Source organism: Sinohyriopsis cumingii, chromosome 11 (genome assembly GCF_028554795.1).
Source record: "Sinohyriopsis cumingii isolate HCF-2022 chromosome 11, ASM2855479v2, whole genome shotgun sequence".
NCBI classification, from domain to species: domain Eukaryota; kingdom Metazoa; phylum Mollusca; class Bivalvia; order Unionida; family Unionidae; genus Sinohyriopsis; species Sinohyriopsis cumingii.
The window spans coordinates 49,568,799-49,580,948 of NC_142971.1; the positions used below are offsets into that span (position 1 = coordinate 49,568,799).

General features: G+C 35.5%; 1 protein-coding gene across 5 annotated transcripts in view; it reads left to right on the forward strand.

The window, feature by feature from the left end:
* LOC149788420 (IQ motif and SEC7 domain-containing protein 1-like) overlaps positions 1-12,150 on the forward strand; it is a 237,157-nt gene that overhangs the window by 95,618 nt on the left and 129,389 nt on the right. Inside the window, exon 1 of one of the 5 annotated variants that reach the window (XM_089974401.1) lies at positions 1,838-1,852. The exons of the other annotated variants lie outside the window; for them this stretch is intronic. The gene's annotated coding sequence lies outside the window, so the exon portion shown is untranslated. Of the gene's footprint in view, positions 1-1,837; positions 1,853-12,150 lie in introns of those variants that run through there. 5 annotated transcript variants of the gene reach the window in all.

Sequence of the window (12,150 nt, forward strand, 5' to 3'; positions counted from 1 at the left end):
TATGCCATTTTAGATGTAAAAAGAGATAGTAATTGGAGGTGGGGATGAGGGAATGGCATGGTCAGTAATAGTGTGATGGGTATCAGCTGGTCAGCTAATTGGGGAAGAATTAGTGACCTACAGCTGGCCAAAATGGCCAGGGAAAAGACTTGGGACTCTTTGTGAAATTGGTCCTGATATGCTGGATAAAGAACATCTCATTGGTTATGAACACTGGTTTTCACAATAGCCGCAGTTGCAGTTCATTCATTTTATTGAGACCCACCATTTATGTTTCCCCAACTATTTCATCTATCATTTTCCACAGAGTAGATTGATGAGCCGTATTCTTAACATGCAAACATATCATGTTGGTTGTCTGTTGCTAAGGTGGGTATGTAAGAAAGCCTGCCAGTAGCTTCTTGTGGGTCGGTGGTTCTTCCTGGGGGTTTTCCAGGGTTCTTCCTCCACCAGTTATACTGGCTGCAATGTATAGCCTATCTTGTGCTGAAAAATGGCATTAAACACTACAACAACAACAACAACTATTGCTAAGTTTATTTTAATTATTTGAAGAACTGTCTTTTAGACTGTTCATTTTGTAATTGCCATTGATCACCTTTTCACTTAAGTTTGAGAATTTTTAGGATATTTGCTGTTTGTAGCAAGTTAAAATCTGGCATTCATACACAACTCCCATCAATTCCAACTGAACAACAGTTTTTTTTTTTTGTTGATTATCTGTACCATATGGGCAAATAGAATTCTTCCTGATGATCAACTGATATTTCAGGTCATTGCTGAAGGTCAGCATATTTGTAATCAAAAACCAATTTTGTACTCTGTGCAGGTGGTCTAGCTCCACCATGAAAAAGAAATTCCTAGCTTTATTGTAGTATTGTAATAGTAATACATCTACAAGGAAACTACCTCCAAAGTTGTGTCTGGTCTACATAGATTTTATGACGATTGAGTTGTGTTTTTGATAAGTAGACCGGTAAAAAGTCAGTGTGGTTAAATGTAATTTCTGTCTTTCATATGTTTCTGTTGTTGACCATGCATTTGTCACACAGATAAGGGACATCTGTGTAATCTACCTGTTATCATCGCTGCATGAATTGGAGCAGAAAATGTATAATGCCACTCCACAATATGTTGCATACCACTGACTTGTGTTGCTATAATTTGCCCATATTTAGTTTATATCCTTTAGACTAGCACAAGGTCTTTCTCAAAGCATTTCAATTAGAATCCTTATCTCTTAAATTCTTGTATAAATCCTGGGAGTATTGTCTATCTAGAATGAAGCCTGTCAGATATATTCATCAGTTGTCTACCTGATTATTTGTGTTACAGCTGACAGGATTAAAACTAGTTTCAGTTGAGTAACTTCAGAACAAGTGGATGGTGTCAGGTTCAGTAATTGACCAGGCTATCTGAATAGAGGATTCATTTCAAATTCAAAACATGTCACTGGGTCTTCCTTTCTTTAAACTTGTCAGTGGTGTTGATGTTTGCATGTGGTCATACTGAGCTAGAGTTAAAGAAGTAAGGGAGGAGGATTAATTGTTGTGTTCTACTTCAAAACCAACAGCTACAGCTGTTATATTAATTAAATGCATTAAGCCTTTGGAGTAATAACCAAGTTGAATATTAAGCACATTTTGATTTTTAAGAATTGAGAATGTGAATTTAAGTTTCATTCTTTGGAGAGAATTTGGTTAACTTGCATGGGCAAAAAACTGGTGATTACTTGGATTCATTGATCCTAATGTTACATGTTGATTTTATGAGAATCACGTTGACTTGGAGGGGCTTGCTGGTAATTACTTTGATTCAAGGATCCTTAAGTTACAGCTGGATTTCTCCAATGGTAAGCATAATCGTAATATTATGGTTTATCTACCACATCACTCGAATCTCAGATTCTTATAGTCTGTACTTTCTTTGGCCTGTAGTGGTATTTTAATGGGGCATTCTAAATCTAACTGTTGTGTATACACATATAAACTGTGGGATACATTACTAAAAATCTTGGGTGAAAGCATCCTTCAGTAAGTCCTGAAATATTTCCCATGATACATCGTTATGTTACCCTTTTCCAGTAGATTTTGTTTGTCTAGTCTGGTTTGGTGGATTTTTTTTAATGGTAGAGTAACACAAGTTGGTTGTTTATTATTAAGGCAGTTGGAGTATGGTGCCTTGTAGTAGCCAACCCAGACTATTGTTTTTGTTGTTTTGGGTTTCATGCCATTTTTCAGCACAAGATATGCTATACATGGTGACCAGTTTAACTGGTGGAGAAAGAACCCAGGAGAACTTTGGCAAGAACCACCAACCCACTGGAAATTACTTGCAGACTTCCTCACATACCCACATTGGCTGAGCCTGAGACTCAAACTCATGTGGACAGAGGTGAGATGGCAATAATTGGTAATGGTGAGCGCTTTTTCTAGACCAAACAGTAACCCATCCCCACCACCCAATACTGATCCAGTTGTAGGATTCAAACCTGTAAGGTCGAATTGCTTGCCTTGACAGATAACTGATATGTCTGCATGGGTTCAAGTCTCAGCTCTGCTGATGTGGGTATGTGACAAAGCTTGCCAGTAGCTTCCCTTGGCTTGGTGGTTCCTCCTGGGTTCATGTGCTGAAATATGGTGTTAAACCCACTAAAATCACAGACCACAAACCAACTCCCTTTCAGTCAGGGTTTCAGCATGCTAAATACTTAGCCACCAGGGTTTATTTCCCCAATAAATCACCAATTACAACATGCATGTAGTCACATCAGGCCTATTCTGCATCTCCAGCACCCACCCACCCTTCAACCCCCAACACCCTGCAAAGAATTCACTATTTTGGATTAGTAATTTCCTTTTAACTATCAAGATGGTATATACAAAGGATTTGCTGGTTTGGATTGGTAATTTCCTTTTAATGAATCAACATGGTATATAAAGAGGATTTGCTGGTTTGGATTAGTAATTTTCTTTTAATGTATCAAGATGGTATATAAAGAGGATTTGCTAGTTTTGGATTGGTAATTTCCTTTTAATGAATCAACATGGTATATAAAGAAGATTTGCTGGTTTGGATTAGTAATTTTATTTTAATGTATCAAGATGGTATATAAAGAGGATTTGCTGGTTTTGGATTGGTAATTTCCTTTTAATGTATCAAGATGGTATGTAATGAGTACTCACTGGTTTGGGATGGTATGTACATAGAAGAGTTTTGTCTGCTGCCCATCAGTGAAACTTCTGATTATGTACCACTGCATTTCATCAGTAAAAATTAGAGAGAGTGATAAATTTTGCTGGAAGCAAATATGGGATGATGATAAAAAAGACATATTTGCTTCATGTGTTTGCATGATAGATGTGAAGTGGTGTGTGATCTCTGTTCACATGTTAGCAGTACAGAGAACCCTGATGCATTAAATGATTTTCTTGTTGTAGTGGGTTTAACACCATTTTTCAGCGCATGTTAGGCTATGCATAGTGGCAAGTATATCTTGTGGAAGAACTTGACCTCACTCACAGTGATCTGTAAAGTTGAGCACCTTAGACCATTTGACCGCACATAACCCCTAAATGACATTTCTTACAGTTTTTGTATCAGATCTTGGAATGTGCACTTACATTGTTTGAAATTGTTTTTTTCAGCACAACCTTATCAATACAAAAGGGAATGTGATGTTTGGTTTGAGAAAAGTTGTCACAAAGGACATATTTTAATGTACATAGAAGTATGTACCTTCAGAATAACATGTTTAAAATTATAATGAATATTTCAAGCTAGAATAAAGTATAATAAATCAAAGAAGATTGAAAAGAGGAAGTATAAGGTTGAAGAGAGCATAAAATTAATATGGCCAAGTCTAACCCTTGTGGCTACGGGGGGGGGGGGGGCAGATTATTACTATAAAAGGAAAAGTAAGGCATTTTGTGAATTTGTAAAATAACTTACGATGGTTTTTATGAATTAGTTGATCATTTTATTAATAGTTTATCATTTTCAGGAGGATATGCCAGGTTTTGTAAATAGTGAAATGATTAATGGTATTGATATTTGATTGAAAAATTAGCAGGGCTTGATACTCTGAAATGTTTGTTAACTCTGTTGGTATTGTCATTCATTACTTCTGTTGACGTCATTCATTACCTTTGCTGTTGTTGTCATTCATGTAGAGCATTTTATTGCTGTTGCTATTTTCACATGTGATCAGTACCCATATTTATGGTATAAATTAATATATTACCTAATCATAAGAAAGGTGATATTGATGAAGTTAATAACTATTTGATTATTAAAATTTGTTATCAGTAAATTAACAAAAATGTCTTCCAGTATGATGATAAGATTATGTAAATGGACTAACATGTATGAAAAAGTGATATAAAATCAATGCTGTTTCCAGATGAATACAAATCTAATATGGACCTCATATTTGTTCTGAATTCAATTATTTACAAACTGTTTAGTTCTGGTTACAAAACCCCAACCCAGTTTATTGTGTGCTCTTTGATATGAGGAAAGCTTAGGATTATATTGTGTGCTCTTTGATATGAGGAAAGCATGGGATTATATTGACAGCAATTGATTATGGCTCAAGTTACCGATAATTTACATCATTTGTGTTAGAGGCTTTACATACTGTTTTATTTCTGTACATTTACGATACAACAATATTTGTTCCGAGTTTGTGTACTTTCAACACGACTTGATGTTGTTGTTGTTGTTGTTGTGGGATTTAACGCCATTTTTCAGCACACGATAGGCTATACATGGCGGCCAGTATTAATGGTGTAGGAAGTACCCGGTAAAACCTCGGAAAGAACCACTGACCCACGAGAAGCTACTGGCAAGCTTTCTCACATACCCACATTGGCTGAATCCAAGTCTCAAACCGGCGCAGACAGAGGTGAGATGGTAGTGATCGGAACGGAGAGCACTTTAGACCACTCGACCACTCAGGGCCCCTCAACACGACTTGAAAGAAGGGAATCATTTTCATCATTGTTGTCTGCCTATTTTTAATACATGATACTGTTTTTAGTATACAGTGTAAAGTAAATGTGGACGATGTATCCTCACCAGATGATTGTCTCATTTTTGGTTATTATATGCAGATGATACATTAATTTTTGCATAACTGTAGAGTCATTACAAACTGCTGAATATTTTGGAATCCTAAACCCATTCTTGGATCTTTAGGTTAGCACTAGTAAAACAGATTATGGTTTTTGAAAGAAGCCAAATGATATATTCATCACTGTACAGTATTACAGTGGTGAATTATTAGAAAATGTAGATTCATTTAGGTACCTGGTTTGCATTTCAAAAATGGTTCCAAGCTATGTACACAAGTACCTAAGTTTTAAGGCAGTTTATACAAGTTATTTTAATAAGTTCTACCTGTAGAGAAAAATGTTAATTTTTTGATAATTATAATCTCATTCATGAAGTATGTGCTTAATTATGATCAGAGATGTGGGGTTTCTATCGAGGGAAAGACATTGAAGAAATGCATGCCAAATTATGGAGATGATTATTACAGGTGAAAAAATAACTAATTTGGATGTTCTAAATGGTGGACAGTTACAAATTTGACTTAATGGTAAGCATAGTTTGATTTTTAGAACTTGTACAGTGGAAATTTGTTATAGACATTTTGGATTTTCTTATGCTCGGAACAATCAATTTTCATTTACAATAAATAAATAAAATAAGAGATTATATCTACTCGCTTATAAGTAGAGTCAAACTGTAAAGTTTCTGCACATAATGCACTGGAAGATCTGGGTCTGTGCAGTTTGTTAGCAGCAATCAGTGGAACAAGCAACATAGACCTGATATGCAGGCACTTTATGCTATGGCATGTCGGGATCTTTATTGATTGCAGTTGTGCTTGACTTATAAGCGAGCATATATGATATGTTTTGATCACTGTAAGCAAAACTGGATATCTTACTTGAGATCAAACTGATATTATTATAGACAATACGAATATTTATCAAAAATACTTGGGTGTGATAAATGAAGCTTGTTCTAAAAATTATATCAACTAGATTTAGAACAGTATTGCATAACATGAATTTATAATAGAACTGGGTTTAAGAGAGGGAGAGAGTACCAAGGAATCAGCAGCTGTGTACTGAGTATAATTGAAAATTTACTGGAAATTAATATTTCATGTTTATTTGTCAGTGTTATAATAAGTTGAGAAGAAACTATTTACCATGATAGTATTGTTGACAGCTGAAGGTAGCAAAATGTGAAGCCAGTGTCTACAAATTCAAAGAGAAACATGTTGTCCAAGTTTGTATACATGTAGACAAGGAAACAAACATTGTGTAAGTAGTTAATTATTAAATTGCATTTTAAGACTAATATGATTATTTATAATTGCTCTTTACCTGTTATTTAAAATTTAATGGTCTGTTTTTAAAAAAATCTTGTTTATATTATATTTAATACTCTGTAGAATTATGCTACTTAATGATTTCATCCTACCATCTGTAAGTATAAATTGCTTTTGCAATTTAATGCCAGATCAAGTTTGTGTTCTGTTTTGTTCTTTTAAGCAATATTTGCCACTTCAAAGGAGGGACATGGAGTCCATTCTGCAGTATGAGCCAGTGTGAACAGATTTCCCTCCAAAACAACAAATAATCATTTGATTTAGATTGCTTTACCTGCATCCTCAGAAAGGGGGGTCTAAATGGAGGTTACTTCATCCACGTGTTCACTTCTTCCTGTACTATGTCTTAACAAACTTATGCAGTGTTATTAAACAATGGGTTGAAATAAGGGTCAGACAATTGACATGAGAAAATCCAGGGGAGATATTAGTGAGAAATGAATTACTATAACTTGAATTTTTTTCATTTGTTTCCATTCATATACACTGAGGTCACATATGATACAACCGATGATTGATGACGTTGATGTTATGAACATGCTAAAGTGCAATATTAAAAGAAAATAACTAATAAACTAAGTATGGCACTTATCTGGGGTTTTCTTTATTTAGTAATATGACTACTAATCTTTATAACTTCTTTGAGCCTCCAGGAATGGTGCTCTACAAAGCTTTGCTTTAGTGACAAATCCCCAAATATTCTGGACCTTCCTCATCTATTCTTGGCGAGATTTGTATTTATTTTACTTCTGATTTTGAGAATATGCCACACATTTTGAGAATATGCCACACATTTTGAGAATATGCCACACATTTTCAATTATGTCGAGGTTAGGTTATTGGGATGTCCATTCAAGATTGTCAGTATTGTTTTCCTGTTTCTTGGCATGAAATAGCTTAGAATTGTGACCAGGTGAATTGTCATCTTGAGATGCAAATTATGATTTTACAAAATGTTTTGCGTCTTGATATGTTATGCAGTCCCAAAACATGTTAGTTACCTTGGTGTTCAGAATGGTAAGAGATGATAACCAGAGCTTCATTTGAAAATATTATTTTATTATTTTCAAGCTGTGAGAGGTCCTTTTCATTGCACCATTTGATGCAATATATTTTCACATGACCAGGTACTGTCAGCGAGTTCCAAAATCAATTTCCTTAAAATGATAATCATGGAGTTGGTGCTGATTCTCTCCTTGCAATGCTTTTTTATGGCATTATACCGTGCAACAGGAAAATTATATGGACAGTATTCAATGGCTGTCACAATCTCCAGACCTGAACACATGATTGAAAACATGCGCCATTATTCTCCAAATCTGATCTTTGATATCTTGAATGTTTCTTAAGTGTTCCTATGTGCAGCTGAATTCTTACAATGCTTGAAAGGAGTGCTTCAAGTGCATTGTGTAATGATGCAAGCCTAAGTTAATTGTTGAATAGAAAGAGACTGGTGTTATACCATTACCAAAAGTCAACAAATTCAGCATCCAGAATGCAGAATACCAGTCTAAACCTAATCTTTGTCAGTTAAAATGCCTGTCTTAACCCAGTCTAAGCTAAAAACCAAGCATCTACTCAGCCTGCTTACTGAAAGTTCTACATGAATTTTCTAACATATTGATTTACCAGACACTGCAGGATGGCAAATATTCCAAGTAGAAAAAGGATTACAACTGCAATAAAAATAAACTAAGAACTGTGCATCTGTTTCTTCATGTGAAGAAAGGTGAGATGGGTAATGACTCCCTTTCTCAATCACTGGATATTATGAATGTTAGGAAATGTCCATTGTAAGGCTACCATAAGCATTAGTTAGACAATAATAACAGATACTTTATACGGTAGGGTGGCAAAAAGGTTATTAGTAGAGAAATAAATGGCACTTTAGTGCCCAACTTTTCAATGCCAATACCATTTAAGTTCCCTAACCTGTGATATAATTGGTATAAATCTTTTTTCACCTGTTCATGCTTCCCTTATGTGCCTCTTTCTGCAGCATCCCAATTTTTTTCTTCTTCTAAAATCAAATCATCATTTGTACAGGGACTGCATTGTGAAGCTTTTAGGACAAGACTAATATAGACATAATTTTGCCTCCAAATTGGGACCATGTTGAAATGTAGGTGGGACATAAAGACATTATTTATGAATTTAGTTAAGATCTGATTACAAGGAAGTTCATTTCATATTAACAGAAAAGTTTTGGACAGCTCGACATGTAAATTGGACTGTTTCTTTAAAACATTTCACTGCTGAAAGAAAACTGCCATTATTTTATCTGCTGTTGGAAAAGTGACTTGAACTTTCTGACAGTGTGAAGTTCTATGTGACCCCCTGTTATGCGGTGGGGTGGGATGCTCCCAATATTTATTTGAATTACTGTGGAATTCCCACCCTGGCTCATTTTTGTAGGAAGCGAAATTAGTGATAGAGAGAGATAAAGCTCCGAGCCCCCAGTCAGCAATACCGACACTTATATTATTAAGAACACAAAGGTAAAATTCAAAGAATAACAATTTGATACAAATTAAACGATATTAATTTCTCAACCAATCTTTTTCCTGTAGACCATGTAACAACCTATTTCATCACATGATTATAGTGTGAGATGGCTTTCCCCTGTACTTGGATTCTACTCATCTGTGCTCTACTCTGCAAATTCCTTTCCTCCTTCCGGCATTTTCCGTACTGTGATTCTTCCTGTACTCTTCCCCTTTTGTCTCCTTTTCTCCTCCTCCTTCTCTCTCTCTTTCTTCAGCAATGAGGCTGGTTCTCCGCCTACTTCTATCCTGTCTCTCTGAGACTCGGAAATTGACTACCCGGTTGTTCTGTCTTCAAAAGCTTCCTTTAAGAAAAACACAAGGACGTTAGCATTTGTGTTAGCCATCTCGCCTCACACTACATCAGCAATCACTCAATCATCAGGTCAAGGCTATCTACATTTTTGGTCACGCATTCATGCACATCAAAAAATCCATACGTTCTTATAGAAACAACGTTGCAATAAGAGCGGGGTATCCTACTTATCATACAGAAATCACTAAATTGCGTCACATCAATATATATATATATATATATATATATATATATATATATATATATATATATATATATATATATATATATATATATATATATATATATATATACTTAATCTTATTCTCAACAATATCACAACAATCCGATGCATTTCTGTACATTACACTCCCACAAGTGTACACAAATATTCAAATATCAATATTATTTAAATTTACACACTACAACCATTTCCAAAGTTACAATTTAATTCAACAATTGCAAAATCTAGAATATCACATAAATAAATACACTAGTTTACCACGAAGTAACTAAATAGCGAATTACAATATTAATTCTGACGAGCGAGCAATCTACATAATCATAGTTCATTTCTCAAGTACACATGTAAATTAAACAATACAAAGGTAATTCTGCGTACTAACGATTATAGTAAGTAAATATACATACTGCACATAATTACAATTACAATGCTGTAACATTCTGCAACAGTCGAGCAAATAACGTACTGACCTTTACGAAGCTTTGTGTCCTTGAATGTACCAAGGTTTTTCCCACCAAATCACGAGTGGCTCCCGGAGTTATTGCTACAACTTGTCAGCACGATGCTTCACAATGACTAATTCATTCCCAGCCCAAATGACTGTTAAATTCTGGTTCGAATTGATGGCCCCACCCTTCCTCAGTTCTGATTGGATATCAATTCTACCCCAGTCGGTCCAGATTAAAAGACGAGCCTCAGGCCATCTGTCAAAGCAGGGAGATTTACAACAGCATCAAGGGTCCTTTGTTCAAAGCTTCTAATGTCTACATGTGAATTTTAACACCTAATGGAGCGGCTCTTGTACAAACACAAATCGCCACGGCAATGCAGGGTCGACATACTCATGGCGCTAACCCCTTCCTTTGTTCCTGACTTACGTAATCGCGGGCAGGCAAACGTGACAGACAGCCCAACCTAAATATTACACTGCTTCATTTTTGAGTACATGTTCATGTTATATTAGAATGAATTTTGCTAGATTTATATGTGGTCAAAACTGCCCAAATATATCTAACTGAATATTTGGATGAGCAAATATTAAGATTCTTTGGTTAGAGGTTGTGTTTTTTTTCCTTGCATTGATTCATTGTTCTCATTTTGCATTTTAGTGCTTATACTTTCATTGTTAAGTTATACGATGATTCCATAAATCCACTCTGCTCAGCATTAAGAGGTTAGTGTTAGGATAGGTCGCCCAGGTGTCAGGATAATGTAACTAGGTGGGACATCATGCTACATGTCTGCTGCATGATGCCCCAGTGTTAGACATCACTATAAACTGTCACACTGCAGACATCATATCAATATGACTGAAAAATTGTTAAAGCTACATTAAAAATCCAAAACACAACACAACAGCAACTATAAATCCACTCAATTGTTTATGTCCTATCATTTCATTTTATTGTCTAAATTGATTAAAATAATCACTCACTGTTTCTGTTTCTGTAACTTATTGTAATCTTGACAATATTTACTAATGGTGATTCATGTTTTTAACTCTACTGGTCAATGATCACAAGAGCTTATATGATGATCAGTTGTCTGTCATCGACTGTCTGTCCCTCAGTTAGAACAGGATTGTTGTTTTTGCTACTTGTGATAAACTTGACACACAGGCATTCATCTCTGAATGAAAATGATGCTGATCAGATGTCCAGTATGGTCACCATGGGAACTATCTTTAAAATCTTGTCATTGCCACTTCAGTCCTAAAATAGATGGTCATTTCAGAATGGGGTTTTCACAGAAAGACTTATTACAATATCTACTTGGTCCTAAATGAAAAAAGTGCCAATCTGGCATCCTCTTACATGGATGGTCATATCATAATGGGGTTTTCACTAAAAGTCACAATGATGACTAGTTGGTCTTAAATGAAAATGGTACTGATCTGATGTCTGATATAGCCACCACCATAGCCATCAATAATATCTTGTTATTGTTACTCCAACATGGATGATTATATTTGCATGGTGTTTTCACAAAGACAATGTCTAGCTGGTCCTGAATGAAATTTGTTCTGATCTGACATCCGGTATGGCCACCATGACAGCCATTTAAAAAATCCTGTTATTGCTACTCCTAAATGGATGGTCATATTAACGTGAAGTTCTCATTAAAAGACTTCTTATAATGTCTAGCTGCTCCTAAATAAAGATGGTGCCAGTCTGACCACAACAGCAGTCATCATGAAGGTCCTGCTGTTGGTAGTCCTCCTGAATGAAAAGCAGTGTCTTGAAAATGGTATCTCTAATCCTCTCAAAATCTGTGGCTTTATCAACATTGGGTTTTCACTATGTAGACTTCTAATGAAACCAAGTTGATCCTAAATGAAGCTGGAGCCAGTTATACATCTAATATGGCTGTCATGGTGTCTGTCTTAAAAATCTTGTGACTACTCTTTTTAAATGGATGATCAGAATGACCTAGGTGTTGACCAAAAGACTACTAATGATGTCTACTTTGTCCTAGATGAAAATGGTGCCAATCTGTCTTCCATTATGTGTACCACAGCAGCTAAGTTAAAAATCTTGTTATTTTGCTGAAGAATTTGACAGTTAACACATTAACCCCTAGTGATGACTTAACGGGGCAGAAGGTAGTAGCCTACTGCCGAGCTCTGTAGCATCATGGTCATGCATGATACACTAAAGTGGGT